Genomic DNA, 17204 nt, shown 5'->3' on the forward strand with positions numbered 1-17204 from the left:
TACAGAGATAGGGAGGGGTGTAGGGGCTGGAGGAGTTTACAGAGATAGGGAGGTTGTAGGGGCTGGAGGAGTTTACAGAGATAGAGAGGATTGTAAGGGTTGGAGGAGGTTACAGAGTGAGGGAGGGTTGTAGGGGCTGGATGAGGTTACAGAGATAGGGAGGGTTGTAGGACTGGAGGAGGTTACAGAGATATGCATGGTTGTAGGACTAGAGGTGGTTTCATAGATTGGGAGGTTTGTTTGGCTGCAGGAGCTTACAGAGATAGAGAGGGCTGTAGGGGCTGTAGGAGGTTACAGAGATAGGGAGGGTTGTAGGGGCTGGAGGAGGTTACAGAGATATGGAGGGTTGTAGGAGCTGGAGGAGGCTACAGAAATAGGGAGTGTTGTAAGCCTGGAGGAGGTTACAGACATAGGGAGGTTTGTCGGGCTGGAGGAGGTTACCGAGATAAGGAAGATTGTAGGGGCGGGAGGAGGTTACAGAGAAAGGGAGGGTTTTAGGAGCTGGAGGAGGTTACATCATAAGGGAGGGTTGTAGGGGCTGGAGGAGTTTACAGAGAGAAGGAGTGCTGTATGCGCTGCAGGAGGTTACAGATATAGGGAGGGTTGTAAGACTGGAGGAGGTTACACAGATAGAAAGATTTGCATGGGCTAGATGAGGTTACAGAGATAGGGAGTGTTGTAGAACTGGAGGAAAGTACAGAGATAGGGAGGGTTGTAGGGCTCTAGGAGGTTACAGAGATGGGGAGGGTTGTAGGGCTGGAGGAGGTTACAGAAATAGGGAGGATTGTAGGGCTTGGAGGATGTTACAGAGAAAGGGAGGGTTGTAGCGGCTGGAGGAGGTTTCAGAGATAGGGAGGCCTGTAGGGGCTGGAGGAGGTTACAGTGATAGGGAGTGCTGTTTGGGCTGGAGACGGTTAGAGATATAGGGAGTGTTGTAGGACTGGAGGAGGATTACAGAGATATGCATGGTTGTAGGGCTTGAGGTGGTTACATAGATTGGGAGGGTTGTTGGCCTGGAGGAGGTTACAGAGATAGGGAGGGTTGTCGGGGCTGGAGGAGGTTACAGAGATAGGGAGTGCTGTAGTGGCTGGAGGAGGTTACATAGAAAGGGAGGGTTGTAGGGGCTGGAGGAGGTTACAGCGATAGGCAGGTTTGTAGGGGCTGGAGGAGGTTACAGAGATAGGGAGGGTTGTAGGGCTGGAGGAGGTTACAGAGATAGAGAGGGCTGTAGGAGGTTACAGTGATAGGGAGGGTTGTAGGGGCTGGAGGAGGTTACAGAGATAGGGAGGGCTGTAGGATTTTACAGAGTTAAGGAGGGTTGTAGGGGCTGGAGGAGGTAGCAGAGATAGGGAGGGTTGTAGGGCTCTAGGAGGTTACAGAGATAGGGAGTGTTGTAGGCCTGGAGGAGGTTACAGATATAGGGAGGTTTGTAGGGACTGGAGGAGGTTACAGTGTTAGGGAGGGTTGTAGGGGCTGGCGGTGGTTCCAGAGATAGGGAGGGTTGTAGGACTGGAGGAGGTTACACAGATAGGGAGGGTTGTAGGGGCTGGAGGAGGATACAGAGATAGGGAGGGTTGTAGGGCTGGAGGAGGTTACAGAGATAGGGAGTGCTGTAAGCGCTGAAGGAGGTTACAGAGATAGGGATTGTTGTAGGGGCTGGAGGAGTTTACAGATATAGGGAGGGTTGTAGGGGCTCAAGGACATTACAGAGATAGGGAGGGTTGTAGCAGATGGAGGAGGTTACAGAGATAGGGAGGGTTGTAGGGGCTGGTGGATGTTACAGAGATAGGGAGGGTTGTAGGGTTGGAGGAGGTTACAGAGATAACGAGGCTTCTTGAACTGGAGGATGTTACAGAGACAGGGAGGGTTGTAGGGGCTGGATGAGGTTACAGAGATAGGGAGGGTTGTAGGGCTGGCGGAGGTTACAGTGATAGGGACTGCTGTTTGGGCTGGAGAGGTTTACAGATATAGGGAGGGTTGTAAGGTTGGAGGAGGTTACAGACATAAGGACGGTTGTAGGGCTGGAGGAGGTTACAGAGATAGGGAAGATTGTAGGGTTTGGAGGAGTTTACAGAAACAGGGAGTATTGTAGGAGCTGGAGGAGTTTACAGAGATTGGGAGGGTTGTAGGGCTGGAGGAGGTTACAGAGATATGGAGGGCTGTAGGGCTGGAGGAGGTTACAGAGATAGGGAGTGCTGTAGCGGCTGAAGGAGGTTACAGAGATAGGGAGAGTTGTAGTGGCTGGAGGAGTTTACAGAGATAGGGAGGGTTGTAGGGGATGGAGGATGTTACAGAGATAGGGAGGATTGTAGGGCTTGAGGTGGTTAATGAGATAGGGATGGATGTAGAGGCTGGAGGAGGCTACAGAGATAGGGACGGTTGTAGGGCTGGAGCAGGTTACAGAGATAAGGAGCCTTGTTGGGCTGGAGGAGGTTATAGAGATAGGGACGTTTGTAGGGCTGGTGGAGGTTACAGAGATAGGGAGTGCTGTATGGGCTGGAGAAGGTTACAGATATAGGGAGGGTTGTAGGACTGGAGGAGGTTACAGACATAGGGAGAGTTGTAGCAGCTGAAGGAGGTTACAGAGATAGGGAGGGTTGTAGGGCTGGAGGAGGGTACAGAGATTGGGAGAGTTGTAGGAGGTTGCAGAGATCGGGAGGGTTGTAGGGCTCTAGGAGGTTACAGAGATATGCATGGTTTTAGGACTTGAGGTGGTGACATAGATTGGGAGTGCTGTAGTGTCTGGAGGAGGGTACAGTGATAGGGAGGGTTGTAAGGGCTGGAGGAAGTTACAGAGATAGCGAGTGCTGTCGTGGCTGGAGGAGTTTACAGTGATAGGGATGGCTGTACGGGCTGGAGTAGGTTACAGAGATAGGGAGTGCTGTCGGGGCTGAAGGAGATTACAGAGATAGGGAGGGTTGTATGGGCTGGAGGAGTTTACAGAGATAGGGATGTTTGTAGGGCCTGGAGGACGTTACAGAGATAGGGAGGGTTGTAGGGGCTTGGAGTAGTTTACAGAGATAGGGAGGGTTGTTGGGCTGGAGGAGGTTACAGAGATAGTGGCCTAGAAATTGAGTTTGCGCCGCGCCAGGGCTTTAGCGCCGGAAGTTAGCGCCGGCGCTAAGTCCCTTTGCGCGCGCCAAAAATTCAGTAGCGCCGCGCCCAAACGGCTGCCGGCGCTACTGAAGGGTTTTAGCGCCTGAAAACTGGCGCAACGCGCCGCATTGCGGCGCTATTCCGGCGCTGCGGCGCCCGCTGCGGTGCGGCAGGCTCGGGAAGTGCAGGCCTCCTCCTTCCGTTAAGGAGGAGCTGCCTGCGCCCGGCCGCGGCCCGCGCAAATCTCTTCAAAAATGAGCCCGGCACCTCGGACAAGTGCCGGGCTTGCATCTGTTCCGGGGGTGGGGGAGAAGTCCGGGGAGGGAGCTGCGGGCAGGCAGCCGGCGGGAAAGCGGCCGGCCGCCGCACCTCCTTAAAGCGCCGGCGCAGACTCCGGCAACACTCGTTTGCCGGAGTCTTAGTTGCGGCTGCCACTGGGCAAAATCGGTGCTAAGGGCACTGAATTTCTAGGCCAGGGAGTTTTGTAGTGGATGGAGCAGGTTACAGAGATAGGGAGGGTTGTAGGGGCTGGTGGATGTTACAGAGATAGCGAGGGTTGTAGGGCTGGAGGAGGTTACAGAGATAAGGACGCTTCATGAGCTAGAGGAGGTTACAGAGATAGGGAGGGTTGCAGGGATTGGAGGAGGTTACAGAGATAGGGAGGGTTGTAGGGCTGGCGGAGATAACAGAGATAGGGAGTGCTGTTTGGGCTGGAGAAGGTTACAGTTATAGGGAGGGTTGTAAGGCTGGAGGAGGTTACAGTGATAGCGACGTTGTAGGGCTCTCGGAGGTTACAGAGATGGGGAGGGTTGTAGGGCTGGAGGAGGTTACAGAGATAGGGAGGGCTGTAGGGCTGAAGGATGTTACAGAGTTAGGGAGGGTTGTTTGGCTCTTGGAGGTTACAGAGAGAGGGAGGTTTGGAGGGCTGGAGGAGTTTACAGAGATAGGGAGGTTTGTAGGGAGTGGAGGAGGTTACAGATTTAGGGAGGGTTGTTGGGGCTGGAGGAGGTTACAGAGATAGGGAGGGTTGTTGAGGCTGGAGGAGGTTACAGAGATAGGGAGTGCTGTATGCGCTGCAGGAGGTTACAGATATAGGGAGGGTTGTAGGACTGGAGGAGGTTACAGAGATATGGTGGGTTGTTGGGCTGGAGGAGGTTCCTGAGATAGGGAGGGTTGTAGGGGCTGGACGAGGTTACAGAGATAGGGAGGGTTGTAGGGGCTGGAGGAGGTTACAGAGATAGGGAGATTTGTAGGGACTGGAGGAGGTTACAGAGATAGGGAGGGTTGTAGGGGATGGAGGAGGTTACAGAGACAGGGAGAATTGTAGGGCTTGGAGGAGTTTACAGGGATAGGGAGGGTTGTTGCTCTGGAGGATGTTACAGAGATAGCGAGGGTTCCGGCGGCTGGAGGAGGTTACTGAGATAGGAAGGATTGTAGGGGCTGGATGAGGTTACAGAGATAGGGAGATTTGTAGGGACTGGAGGAGTTTACAGAGATAGGGAGGGTTGTAGGGGATGGAGGAGGTTACAGAGATAGGGAGGGTTCAGGCGGCTGGAGGAGGTTACTGAGATAGGAAGGGTTGTAGGGGCTGGAGGAGGTTGCAGAGATAGAGAGGGTTGTAGGGCTGGAGTAGGTTGCAGAGATTGGGAGGGTTGTAGGGGCTGTAGGAGGTTACAGAGGTAGGGAGGGTTGTACGGGCTGTAGGAGGTTACAGAGGTAGGGAGGGTTGTAGGGGCTGGAGGAGGTTACTGAGATAGGGAGGATGGTAGGGCTGTAGTAGGTTACAGAGATTGGGAGGGTTGTAGGGGCTGTAGGAGGTTACAGAGATAGGCAGGGTTGCAGGGCTGGAGGAGGTTACAGAGATAGGGAGGGTTGTAAGGGCTGTAGGAGGTTACAGATATAGGGAGAGTTGTAGGGGCTGTAGAAGGTTACAGAGGTAGGGAGGGTTGCAGGGGCTGTAGGAGGCTACAGAGATAGGGAGAGTTGTAGGGGCTGTCGGAGGTTACAGAGATAGGGAGAATTGTAGGGGCTGGAGGAGGTTACAGAGATAGGGAGTGTTGTAGGGCTGGAGGAGGTTACAGAGTTAGGGAGAGTTGCAGGGCTCTAGGAGGTTACAGAGATAGGGAGTGTTGTAGGGGCTGGAGGAGGTTACAGAGACAGGGAGAGTTGTAGGGGCTGGAGGAGGTTACAGAGATAGGGAGGGTTGTAGGGGCTGGAGGAGGTTACAGAGATAGGGAGAATTGTAGGGGCTGGAGGAGGTTACAGAGCTAGGGAGGGTTGTAGGGGCTGGAGGAGGTTACAGAGATAGGGAGGGTTGTAGGGGCTGGAGGAGGTTACAGAGATAGGGAGGGTTGTAGGGGCTGGAGGAGGTTACAGAGATAGGGAGGGTTGTAGGGGCTGGAGGAGGTTACAGAGATAGGGAGGGTTGTAGGGGCTGGAGAAGGTTACAGAGATCGGGAGAGTTGTAGGGCTCTAGGAGGTTACTGTTGTGTCCGTGTATAATAAGACACAGACTGCAGGAGAACGGTACAACAGGTGTTTACTCAACGTGGCTCACAGTGGAACTGCCTGTACAGATTACTACTCAGTGCTATATACAGGTGTGGTCACTGCCGGTACTACAGTATACATGAGCTGTAAAAAGTAGTTCCCCACTTAAAGGTATATACATTACAATTCCTCCACTTTTAGATTAACAGTACCATAACACTCATTTAACAATTAAATATCAAACTAATTACAGCCACTACAGCACTCCCAATCTATGTAACCACCTCAAGCCCTGCAACCGTGCATATCTTGTAACCTCCTCCAGTCCTGCTACCCTCCATATACCTGTAACCTTCTCCAGCCCAAACAGCACTACCTAACTCTGTAAACTCCTCCAGCCCACAAACCTCCCTATCTCTGCAACCAACTAGAGCCCGACAACCCTCCCAATCTCTGTAACATCCTCCAGCCCTACAATCCTCCCTATCTCTGTAACCTCCCCCAGCTGCTACAAGCCTCCCTATCTCTTTAAACTCCTACAGCCCCTGCAACCCTCCCTACCTGTGTAACCTCCTCCAGGCCAACAAACATCCCAATCTATGTAACCACCTCAAGCCCTACAAACCTCCCTATCTCTGTAACCTTCTCCAGTCCTACAACCCTCCCTATATCTGTAACCTTCTCCAGCCCAACAAGGCTTCTTATCTCTGTAACCTCCTCCAGCTCTACAACGCTACCTATCTCAGTAACCTCCTCCAGCCCTACAGCTCTCCCTATCGCTGTAACCTCCTCCAGCCCCTACAACCATCCCTATCTCAGAAAACTCCTCCAGCCGCCACAACCCTCCCTACCTCAGTAACCTCCTCCAGCCCTACAGCTCTCCCTATCGCTGTAACCTCCTCCAGCCCTACAACCCTCCCTATCTCTGTAACCTCCTCCAGCACCAACAACACTCCCTATCTCTGTAAACTCGTCCAACACCTACAATCTTCCCTATCTCTGTAACCTCCTCCAACCCTGCAACCGTGCTTATGTCTGTAACCTCCTCCAACCTTACAACCCTCCCTATATCTGTAACCTTCTCCAGCCCAAACAGCACTACCTATCCCTGTAGCCTCCGCCAGCCATACAACCCTTCCCATCTCTGTAACATCCTCCAGCTCAAGAAGCCTCATTATCTCTGTAAACTCCTCCAGCCCTACAACCCTCCCTATCTCTGTAACTTCCACCAGCCCCTCCAACCCTCCCTATCTCTGTAACCTCCTCTATCTGCTACAACACTCCCTATCTCTGCAACCTCCTCCAGCCCAACAAACCTCCCTATCTCTGTAACCTCCTCCAAGCCCTAAATAATCCCTATCTCTGTAACCTTCTCCAGCCCCTACAACCCTCCCTATCACTGTAAACTTCTCCAGCCCCTACAACCCTCCCTATCTCTGTAACCTCCTTCAGCCCATACAGCACTCCCTATATCTGTAACCTCCACCAGCCCTAAAACCCTCTCTATCTCTGTATCCTCCTCCAGCACCTACAACCCTCCCTATCTGTGTAACCTCCTCCAGTCCTACAACCTTCCCTATATGTGTAACCTCCTGCAGCCCATACAGCACGCCCTATCTCTGTAACCTCCTCCAGCCCCTACAACCCTCCCTATCTCTGTAAAAACCTCCAGCCCCTACCACCCTCCCAAACACTGTAACCTCCTCCAGTCCCTACAAACCTCCCTATCTCTGTAACCTCCTCCAGCCCTATAACCCTCCCTATCTCTGTAACGTCCGAGAGCCCTACAACCCTCCCTACCTCTGTAACCGCCTTCAGGCCTACAGCCCTCCCTAGATCTGTAACCTCCTCCAGCCCTGCAACACTCCCTATCTCTGTAACCTCCTAGAGCCCTCCCTATCCCTGTTACCTCCTCCAGCTACGACAAACCTTCCTATCTCTGTAACCTCCTCCAGCCCCTACAGCACTCCCTATCTCTGTAACATCCTCCAGCCCCTACAACCCTCCCTATCTCTGTAACCTCCTCCAGGCCAACAACTCTCCAAATCTATGTAACCACCTCAAGCCCTGCAACCATGCATACCTCTGTAAACCTCCTCCAGTCCTACAACACTCCCTATATCTCTAACCTTCTCCAGCCCAAACAGCACTCCCTATCTCTGTAACCTCCTGCAGCCCCTACAAGCCACCGTATCTCTGAAACCTCCTCCAGCTGCTACAACCCTCCCTATCTCTGTAACATCCTCCAAGTCCTACAACCCTCCGTAAATCTGTAACCTCCTCCAGCCCTACAACCCTCCCCATCTCTGTAACCTCCTAGAGCCCTACAACTCTCCCTATCTCTGTAACCTCTTGGAGCCCTACAACGTCCCTACCACTGTAACCTCCTCCAGCCTTACAACCCTCCCTATAACTGTAACCTTCTCTAGCCCAAACAGCACTCCCTATCTCTGTAACCTCCGCCAGCCCAACAACCCTCCCTATCTCTGTAACCTCCTCCAGTCCCTGCAAACCTCCCTATCTCTGTAACATCCTCCAGCTCAAGAAGCCTCCTTATCTCTGTAACCTCCTCCAGCCCTACAACCCTCCCTATCTATCTAACATCCACCAGCCCCTACAACCCTCCCCATCTCTGTAACCTCCTCCATCTGCTACAACACTCCTTATCTCTGTAACATCCTCCAGCCCAACAAAACTCCCTATCTCTGTAACCTTCTCCGAGCCCTAAATCCTCCCTATCTCTGTAACCTTCTCCAGCCCCTACAACCCTCCCTATCTCTGTAGCGTCCTCCAGCCCCTACAACCATCCCTATCTCTGTAAACTCCTCCAGCCCAAACAGCACTCCCTATCTCTGTAAACATCTCCAGCCCTACAACCCTCCCTATCTCTGTAACCTCCTAGAGCCCTACAAACTTCCCTATCTCTGTAACCTCCTACAACCCTCCATATCTCTGTAACCTCCTCCAGGTGCTAAAAGCCTCCCTATCTCTGTAACCTCCTACAGCCCCTGCAACCCTCCCAATCTGTGTAACAACCTCAAGCCCTACAAACCTCCCTATCTCTGTAAACTCCTCCAAGCCCTACAATCCTCCCTATCTCTGTAACATCCTCCATCACCTACAACCCTCCCTATCTCTGTAAACTCCTCCAGCCCCTACATCTCTCCCTATCTCTGAAACCTGCTTCAGCCCCTACAGCAATCCCTATCTGTGTAACCTCCCCAGCCCTACAAACCTCCCTATCTCTGTAAAATCCTACAGTCCCTACAACCCTCCCTATCTGTGTAACCTCCTCCAACCCCTACAATCTTCCCTATCTCTGTAACCTCCTCCAGCCCTACAACCGTCCTTATGTCTGTAACCTCCTCCAACCTTACAACCCTGCCTATCTCTGTAACATCCTCCAGCTCAAGAAGCCTCGTTATCTCTGTAACCTCCTCCAGCCCTACAAACCTCCCTATCTCTGTAACATCCACCAGCCCCTACAACCTCCCCATCTCTGTAACCTCCTCCATCAGATACAACACTCCCTATCTCTGTAACCTCCTCCAGCCCAACAAACCTCCCTATCTCTGTAACCTCCTCCAAGCCCTAAATCCTCCCTTTCTCTGTAACCTTCTACAGACCCTACAACCCTCCCTATCTCTGTATCCTCCTCCAGCCCCTACAACCCTCCCTATCTGTGTAACCTCCTCCAGTCCTACAACCCTCCCTATATCTGTAACCTCCTGCAGCCCATACAGCACGCCCTAACTCTGTAACCTCCTCCAGCCCCTACAACCCTCCCTATCTCTGTAACCACCTCCAGCCCCTACAACCCTTCCTAACACTATAAACTCCTCCTGTCCCTACAAACCTCCCTATCTGTGGAACCTCCTCCAGCCCGACGACCCACCCTATCTCTGTAACGTCCTAGAGCCCTACAACCCTCCCTACTTCTGTAACCTACTCCAAGCCTACAGCCCTCCCTATATCTGTAACCTCCTCCAGCCCTACAACACTCCCTATCTCTGTAACCTCCTAGAGCCCTACAACCCTCCCTATCTCTGCAACCTCCTCCAACCCTCCCTATCTCTGTAACCTCCTACAGCCCTCCCTATCTCTGTAACCTCCTCCAGTCCCTACAAACCTCCCTATATCTGTAACCTCCTCAAGCCCTATAACCCTCCCTATCTCTGTAACCTCCTAGAGCCCTACAACCCTCCCTACCTCTGTAACCGCCTTCAGGCCTACAGCCCTCCCTAGATCTGTAACCTCCTCCAGCCCTACAACACTCCCTATCTCTGTAACCTCCTAGAGCCCTACAACCCTCGCTATCTCTGCAACCTCCTCCAGCCCCTACAACCCTCCCTATCGCTGTAACCTCCTACAGCCCTCCCTATCTCTGTAACCTCCTCCAGCCCCTACAACCCTCCCTATCTCTGTAACCTCCTACAGCCCTCTCTATTTCTGTTACCTCCTCCAGCCCCTACAAACCTTCCTATCTCTGTAACCTCCTCCAGCCCCTACAACACACCCGATCTCTGTAACCTCCTCCAGCCACTACAACCCTCCCTATCTCTGTAACTTCCTCCAGGCCAACAACCCTCCCAATCTATGTAACCACCTCAAGCCCTGCAACCATGCATACCTCTGTAAACCTCCTCCAGTCCTACAACACTCCCTATATCTGTAACCTTCTCCAGCCCAAACAGCACTCCCTATCTCTGTAACCTCCTCCAGCCCCTACAAGCCTCCGTATCTCTGAAACCTCCTCCAGCCGCTACAACCCTCCCTATCTCTGTAACATCCTCCAAGCCCTACAACCCTCCGTGTAGTGTATGTATCCGTCTACCTTTAAGAAAACCATTGTATGTAACCGTTCACCTTTAAGAGAACTATTTTAGGTGTGGCACTACTTTGTTGGCTTCTGTATACTGTAATACCGGCGGTGACCACACCGGTATATAAGTGCTGTGTCAGGATTTATTTGGCAGATTCGCCCTGACCTTCGAATAGTAAAGTCCTGTTTTAAGTTACTCTGGTAGTCTGTGTATTAATTAACTAAACAACCCACAGACTTTACAGTGGCGACGAGTCCGATCGTACCCTGCGGCAACAATACTTCCGAAGCAGTTAACGAGCGTCGAGAAGAGGCAACCGCCCTCGTCATTCTGCTGGGAGAAAACTCGAGTCTGCAGAGCTGGAAAGGAGGAAGAATTCAGAGACAAAGACTTCCATCAGCAACAGGCACTGACTGTCCCTTCTGCCACGGTGAGGAGTGAGCCAATCAGCACGAGAAGCAAGCCGGCCACGGTGACTGTCAGTAAGGGAAAAGTAAAAAGAATAACCGGAGGATAAGGGCGGTGCACTCGACCACGGTCGAGGGGGAAAGGAGCCGGACAGAAGTTGGGCCCAGAGGCGCTGAGACTGGGGCAGCGTGGAGCAAGGAAGCTGCGGTACAGACAGGCTGGGGACGCAACGGCATCGTGAGACAGCTAGACCGCGACCGGCGAAAAAGGCCAGGCAGCGACCGAAGCCACGAAGCGCTGCGACCGGGAGCGTAGGCGCGGGAAGATATAAAAACTCAGCCGCAGCCGGGGAGGGAAGCACCGGACTGCGAGAGGGCTGGGAGGCGCGATTGGGAGCCGAGCGAGCGGGAGAGGCAGAGCCGACCAAGGGAGACTGAGCGAGAGCCAGTCCAGCGGCTGAAACTGTTCTCCGTCAACGGGGTGTACCCAGCGCCGGTAGAGCCGAGCGAGCGGGAGAGAGACAGAGTCCGAGCAAGGGGAACCGAGCGAGAGCCAGCCCTGCGGCTGAAACTGTTCGCCGTCAACGGGGTGTACCCAGCGCCGGTTGCCCTGCCGAGAAAAGGGAAAGCCCTGAAGCTGACGCGCAGGCTGTGAACCTGAAAGCCAGCGGCCGTCGCCCGTGGGGAAAGTGTACCCCTCCCGCTAGGGAAGAAACGCGGGAAGCCGCCATTAGGCGGGGAAGAAGACAGAAGCGGGAAACCACCATTGAAGTGGGCGGGGAGAGAAGATAAGCGCGGGAAACCGCCATTTTCGTGGGAACCGCCATCTTGGAAAAAATAAAAGAAAATTTAAAGAAATAATTCGTGGTGTTATCAGGAAGAGAGAAAGATGCCTAAGCGTGGTAACATCAACGATTTTAATTCCGAGGTAGACGACTGGGCCACGTATGTGGAACGCATTGAGATCTATTGTGAGGCCAATAAAATAGAAGAAGATGACAAAGCTGTAACCTTGCTAAACTCGATGGGCGCGAAGACATACGGGCTCTTGAAGCATCTACTAGCACCAGCTAAACCGGCGGATCAGACTTTCGATGATATTGTGACTGTTCTGAAGGATCACTTGAACCCCACACCGTTGATGTTGGCGGAACGATTCAAATTCTATGCGAGAACGCAAAGGAAAGACGAAAGCAATGCAGAATACTTGGTCGAACTGCATAGACTAGCGAAACACTGCCAGTTTGGAGGGAATCTGACAGAGGCATTGCGAGACAAGTTCGTGTGCGGGTTGTCAAAGGAAGGAACGCAAAAGCGACTACTCGAAGAGAACGACCTTACACTTGACAGGGCTGTCCTTATTGCAGCATCGCACGAAGCCGCAGCGAAGGGAACTGCGGAAATGCAGCTAAAGGTAGCGGCACTCAGTGTGGATCAAATTACCTCGAGTACAACAAAATGCTATCGTTGTGGGAAGACAACACACGACCAGAACCAATGCTGGTTTAAGAACCAGGAATGTAGGAAATGTGGCAAACTGGGTCACATAGCTAAGGTATGCCGGTCAGGGAAGAAGACCAACAACCAAAGGAAGCCATCACAGGAAAAGTACAACAAGGTACACAAGGTGGCTGAGAAGAGTTCAGACGAACAGAATTCGGACTCAGACCCAAACGGCCAGGAGCTGGGCAGTCTGAGAATTCACAATGTGAGTAAGGAAGCTGACCTACAAACTATCTGGGTCATGCTAAAAATAGCTGGAGTCCAAGTGAAAATGGAGTTGGACACTAGATCAGCTCTATCAGTCATAAATCGAAGGGATTACCACCGGCTATTCTCACATATACCCTTAAGAGATACCAAGTTCGTATTGCCGACATACACGGGGCATAAAGTATACCCCATGGGGAAGATAAGAGTCAAGGTGAGAGATGGGGGTAAAGAACACCCAAGAATGAACTTATACGTACTACCTGAGGGAGGACCACCACTTCTGGGACGGGAGTGGATCAAGAAAATAGACATGGAATGGCACTATCTAAAAGCCATAACGAGTGAGGACTCGGTGCAGACAATCAGCTCAGATTCTGAAACGGATGACGATAAGACCAACCCAAATATGAAAGACAAGGCTAAAATGGACTTGCCGACTAAGGTTGGAAGAACGAAGGCATGCATAAAGGCTTATGCTCCAGAGAAGAACAAAGTTTCAGAACAGGACTCCACCGAACAACGACAACATAGTTTGACAGAGAATTCTGAGTCTGTTCAGTTTACGGACATATCCATGACTGACGAACACCGAGCTCGGACTCAACTTTATTTCAAATTACGACAGCAAGTAGAACAAGTGAGTTACCGTCTTGAACAAGAGATGAAAACAATGAAAAAGTTCTATGACACCGAATGGGAGAATCTGGAAAGACAACAGAAGCAGCTAGCTCAAGCAGAGAGCGACCATAGAACCATTGTGACCAATTACCGATCACATCTCCCTTATGCTGTTCAGGAGTTAGAATATTTGCAGGAAGGAGCAAATGAAGAGGAATCTTCAGGAAGCCAGGATTTTATTCCCGTTCTTCTCTACGACTCCTTACAAGCAGAGTTTGAGAAGTTGAAGGAACAGTATGAACAGGCCCAGGCTACAATCCTGGAGGGGATTAACTCGGCAACCTCCGAAAAGTTAGTTTCAGTAGAAGCATATGAGCAACTAAAGGTTGAACATGAGCAAGAAGTCCAAAGGCTGCAGGAAATTCTTGATGAGCTCAAGGCCAAGACAGACTCATCGGTAGAAGTTCCATCCATAGATGAGAAATTAGAGGTGAAAGACATGGCAGAACATGAAAGACAAGATGTCCAAGAACTCATAAAAATATTGAAGGAAACCCAAGACAAATATGAGGCGGCAATGACCGAGGTTCAACAACTTGAAAAACAGATTCAACTGGGAATCCTTTCAGTGGAAGAAAAGGAAACTGTAAGAAACACAGAGACTGTAAGAATGGCCCCTGAACATGAGCTAGAGAGCATCAAGGCGCAACTTCTCCGAGCGCTGAAAGCCAAAGTACAAGAGGAAAAGAAGGTGAAAGCATTGGAGGAAAAGGTGGATGAAATGGAGAAGACTCTGATCCACAGTGTTCCCGTGGAAGAGTTAACGGTCAGCCAACTCCTTCATATGCTGAGGGACAAGACTCTGCAATGGGAACAATCTGAACACGAGCTTCAATCTTCAAAGGGAAGGAGTTCGGAGCTCTCAAAAGTTATGGAAATAGCTGAGGTTGCAACACAGATTTTACGGGGATGCAAAAAGTACGCTGAATCACGTCTATGTGAACAACAGAATGTTGAAACAGCTGCTCCAGTAGAAGGATTGAATAGCCCGATCAATCAATCCCCGATGAAAGGGGAAGTGTTGAAATCACAAATGAGGTCATTAGTGAAGGATTTGCAGGAAACCCAGGAAGAGCGGGATGAATATGAACGCATGAAGAAGTCTCTTCAGGAAAGATGTCTAGGGAGGGAACAACAGTCGGCTAACGTCCAGTTGGGTAAGGAAGAAGTAGCAGGCCCTCTCGCTAGACTAGTTCAGGACGACACCGAATATTACCATGACCTGTTGAGTGACACGGAATATTACGAGGACTTCGTCTGCCCAGCTTGTGATGAAAACTCCCAAAGTGCAGAAATCAGGATGAAGCGCTTAAAGTCTAAGGAACATAGGGAGATGGTGGCGCTACAGCTGGCAGCTGATAAGGGAGCCCCGAGAGTCTCCAAGAAGCAGAAAAGAAAAAGACGAAGCAGAAGGTGATAACCATCTAAATCATTATCACTTCTACCAGATCATGTACGTGGGCCCTACGAAGGGAGCCAAATCAGTTGGCAAGTAGGAAAAGTTACCAAGGCAGTCCAGCTGTTTGTAAAAGTCAGCACTGCTGGTTCAGCAGGACGGAGGTTCAAGCTGTTAAGCCAAGGGAAAGACTATTGGATGAGTCACGCCAGCAATGTGAACCGGCTACACCACAGAGATGTTGTTCGGACCGAGTCAAGACCAGAGACTGAATCTGTGAACTGTTCCCGCAGAGACTAAACCTGTAAACTGTTTCCCGCATAGATTATACCTGTGAATTGTTTTACATGAAGTTGAATGTATGTTATGTTTAATGGGGGACTAAGTATGTTGTAAGCTAAAAAGGGAGGATTGTAGTGTATGTATCCGTCTACCTTTAAGAAAACCATTGTATGTAACCGTTCACCTTTAAGAGAACTATTTTAGGTGTGGCACTACTTTGTTGGCTTCTGTATACTGTAATACCGACGGTGACCACACCGGTATATAAGTGCTGTGTCAGGATTTATTTGGCAGATTCGCCCTGATCTTCGAATAGTAAAGTCCTGTTTTAAGTTAATCTGGTAGTCTGTGTATTAATTAACTAAACAACCCACAGACTTTACACTCCGTAACTCTGTAACCTCCTCCAGCCCTACAACCCTCCCCATCTCTGGAACCTCCTAGAGCCCTACAACCCTCCCTATCTCTGTAACTTCCTCCAGCCCTACAACCATCCCTATCTCTGTAACCTCTTGGAGCCCTACAACGTCCCTACCTCTGTAACCTCCTCCAGCCTTACAACCCTCCCTATATCTGTAACCTTCTCTAGCCCAAACAGCACTCCCTATCTCTGTAACCTCCGCCAGCCCTACAACCCTCCCTATCTCTGTAACCTCCTCCAGTCCCTACAAATCTCCCTATCTCTGTAACATCCTCCAGCTCAAGAAGCCTCCTTATCTCTGTAACCTCCTCCAGCCCTACAACCCTCCCGATCTATGTAACATCCACCAGCCCCTACAACCCTCCCTATCTCTGTAACACCCTCCAGCCCAACAAAAGTCCCTATCTCTGAAACTTTCTCCAAGCGCTAAATCCTCCCTATCTCTGTAAACTTCTCCAGCCCCTACAACCCTCTCTATCTCCGTAACGTCCTCCAGCCCCTACAATCATCCCTATCTCTATAAACTCCTCCAGCCCAAACAGCACTCCCTATCTCTGTAAGCTTCTCCAGCCCTACAACCCTCCCTATCTCTGTAACATCCTAGAGCCCTACAACCCTCCCTATCTCTGTAACCTCCTACAACTCTCCTAATCTCTGTAACCTCCTCCAGCCCTACAATCCTCCATACCTCTGTAACCTCCTCCAGGTGCTACAAGTCTCCCTATCTCTGTAACCTCCTACAGCCCCTGCAACCCTCCCTATCTGTGTAACCTCCTCCAGGCCAAAAAACCTCCCAATCTGTGTAACCACCTCAAGCCCTACAAACCTCCCTATCTCTGTAACCACCTCCAGTCCTACAACCATCCCTATATCTGTAACCTCCTCCAGCCACTACAATCCTCCCTATCTCTGTAACCTCCTCCAGCCCAACAACCCTACCTATCTCTGTAAACTCCTCCAAGCCCTACAATCCTCCCTATCTCTGTAACATTCTCCATCACCTAAAACCCTCCCTATCTCTGTAAACTCCTCCAGCCCCTACAACTCTCCCTATCTCTGAAACCTGCTTCAGCCCCTACAGCAATCCCTATCTGTGTAACCTCCTCCAGCCCTGCAAACCTGCCTATCTCTGTAAAATCCTACAGTCCCTACAACCCTCCCTATCTGTGTAACCTCCTCCAGTCCTACAACCCTCCCAATATCAGTAACCTCCTGCAGCCCATACAGCACTCCCTAACTCTGTAACCTCCTCCAGTCCCTACAACCTTCCTCCAGCCCCTACAACCCTCCCTAAATCTGTAACCTCCTCCAGTCCCTACAAACCTCCCTATCTCTGTAACCTCCACCAGCACTACAACCCTCCCTCTCTCTGTAACCTCCTAAAGCCAAAAAACCCTCCCTAACTCTGTAATCTCCTCCAGCACTACAGCCCTCCCTATCTCTGTAAGCTCCTCCAACCCCTACAATCTTCCCTATCTCTGTAACCTCCTCCAGCCCTACAACCGTCCTTATGTCTGTAACCTCCTCCAACCTTACAACCCTCCCTATCTCTGTAACCTCCTCCAGCCCCTACAACCCTGCCTATCTCTGTAACATCCTCCAGCTCAAGAAGCCTCGTTATCTCTGTAACCTCCTCCAGCCCTACCAACCTCCCTATCTCTGTAACATCCACCAGCCCCTACAACCCCCCCATCTCTGTAACCTCCTCCATCTGCTACAACACTCCCTATCTCTGTAACCTCCTCCAGCCCAACAAACCTCCCTATCTCTGTAACCTCCTCCAAGCCCTAAATCCTCCCTATCTCTGTGACCTTCTACAGCCCCTACAACCCTCCCTATCTCTGTAATGTCCTCGAGCCCCTACAACCCTCCCTATCTGTGTAAACTCCTCCAGCCCC

The sequence above is a fragment of the Somniosus microcephalus genome, unplaced genomic scaffold (genome assembly GCF_052327205.1).
Source record: "Somniosus microcephalus isolate GS21.2 unplaced genomic scaffold, FLI_Smic_1.0 unresolved_chr2, whole genome shotgun sequence".
NCBI classification, from domain to species: Eukaryota; Metazoa; Chordata; class Chondrichthyes; order Squaliformes; family Somniosidae; genus Somniosus; species Somniosus microcephalus.